Source organism: Piliocolobus tephrosceles, chromosome 5 (genome assembly GCF_002776525.5).
Source record: "Piliocolobus tephrosceles isolate RC106 chromosome 5, ASM277652v3, whole genome shotgun sequence".
In the NCBI taxonomy this organism is placed as follows: Eukaryota; Metazoa; Chordata; class Mammalia; order Primates; family Cercopithecidae; genus Piliocolobus; species Piliocolobus tephrosceles.
Window position 1 is genome coordinate 94,769,571 of NC_045438.1, and position 2,209 is coordinate 94,771,779.

The following is a 2,209-nucleotide window of genomic DNA, read 5'->3' on the forward strand; positions in this document are numbered from 1 at the left end:
TTAGCTCAAGCCTGCAGCATATTCCTTCTTGCAGAAATACATGCTCAGTATTTCTAGCTCTCCTGCTTTTACTGTGTGGTATAAACTTTGAAGAAAAGGCAGCATGTTAATAGTTACATAATAACCTATAAAAATAATAAATCACAATGTTAACTGCCTGGCAATAGCTAGTTTTAAATCCTTTTCTTTCTTCCTTTTCAGATTACTTATTCCTCAGGACAGATAGGATTTTAATACTTACAACTCTCTTCCAAATCTGCTCCCTTCCAAATCTAACATTGGTGTCTTATTATAAAAGCTAGAAGTGGAAAACATTCAAGACATTACATGTTCTGTGGCCACTGGCAGAGTTACTTCTGACAATGAATGATTTTAGCACTTATTTCAGCATTTTAAAAGTACATTTAGAAAGTGAGACTATTCAACTTAATTTTTTAGCTTTTTTTTATACACGCAAGCTTTAGCAAATGCCTTATAATGCCTCTCTAAAAGTCTCATCAAAGGTTTGTGTGACAAGGTTGATTTTAAAATTATAACACTACACATAACATAGAACAAATGACATCAGAGAGTATCTTGCCAACTCCAGTCATTTTATAAGACCAAAACCACAAAACAAAACTTGGAATACACAGGGGCAAAGAGGTTTGTTCAAGATTACACAGCTGGTAATGATGGTTATAGGATCAGAATGCCAAGAATCTGAGACATATATATCTGCTTATTTGATTATATTTTTATATTTTGTTTTTGCTTTTGATTAGAAGAATTTACTTTTCAATAGTGAAATACAGAGTTATCTTACCAGAAAAACAGGAAGTTGAAATTTATCGTTCAGAACTACAGCTTGTACACTACATGGTCCACAGAGCCGAGCAATATCTTCTTTACCCAAAAAGTTTGCATGGAAGATAAACAGCAGGATGCCGGAGCCTTCTGGTGTGTTCTGTGGGGGTTTGTAATTGAAATCTGTTGAAAAATCAGGCCCCTCACAGAGTCGATGACATGCGATTGGAAAAACTGGTTCTAGCAGAGCAAGGCGAGCTTCAAAGTAATCCTTTATTGTCTCTTCTGCTACTCTTGAAAGTGTCTCTAGATGGCTCTTGAGCAAGTCGTACACAAGCACGTTGTTGGACTGCCTGGCGAAGTGCAGGGCGCTGTTCTGGTGCTTTGACAGGATGTTGCAGTCAGCTCCACATTCAATCACAAGTCGTACAATGTCTGAATTTCCTCTTTTACAGGCCTTCATCAGTGCGGTCTCACCATTGCTCTCCTGGACATTGACAAAAGCTCCCGCTTCCAAAAGAATAGCCACTGTTGTTAAAAAGTTCTTCTCTGCGGCATGAATGAGGGCGGTGGTCCCATTTTTCTGCCGACCGTTCACTTTCGCGCCTTTTGTTATGAGGAGTCGCAGGAGGTCGTCCTGCCCTCCCGCGGCGGCAAGCATCACCAGTGTCATTCCACTGGAATCCTCTTGGTCCAGGTTATATTCTTCATTTGAATTAAGTGCAACTTTTACAGTAATATACTCCCCATTTTTTACAGCATCCCTTAACACATTACTTGGAATTGCATCTACTGCAGCAAAATTCTCATCTTTCCCATCAAGGTGCTTTTGGAAATCTTCTAACTTCATCCATTCCAACTGCAGGTCCATGCCCAAACTCAGAATCTGCTGCCTGCCATCCGAATTCTCATCTGCTTGGCACACGCTGTCTGAAACCTCCTGATCACCTTCTGCAGCAATGTATGCCCAAGTGTCCGTTTCGTCTCTGGTGTTCCTCCTCTCTTTAAGTGACTGTTTGTATTTTTAAAATGTTTTTGAATGTACACGTACTTTAAAAAACGTTTTTGCAAATATTTTATCAGTATTTGTGGTTTCTCTCTCTTTACCTGAATCAAATATTCTCAACTACTCTCCAAGAGTTCTTTGAAGAAGAAAGGGTAAGCTAGAAACAAAGAGGGAAAGCTGGGAAGCTTGACAAAATGTATACTCAGTTTTAAGAGTTCCAGAAGAGCTACTTCTTTTGAGTGTCATCTCTAGTACCCACCACTCCTATAAATATGACTGCTCTTGAGCCCATTATCTTAATTTTTTCCTATTATATTACCTTTAAAAATATTTATATATAATTTTCGTTTCATTATATTTAATTTTCATCATTTTTTCTCTATATTTACTTCCTGATTATATTTATACTTGCATAAT

General features: G+C 37.9%; 1 pseudogene across 1 annotated transcript; it reads right to left on the bottom strand.

Annotated features, from left to right (window-relative positions):
• Positions 1–796: 796 nt before the first annotated feature.
• On the bottom strand, positions 797–1,818 carry LOC111549884 (annotated as a pseudogene). Its single transcript, XR_003309464.1, has one exon. The product of XR_003309464.1 is annotated as an M-phase phosphoprotein 8 pseudogene (transcript).
• Positions 1,819–2,209: the final 391 nt, after the last annotated feature.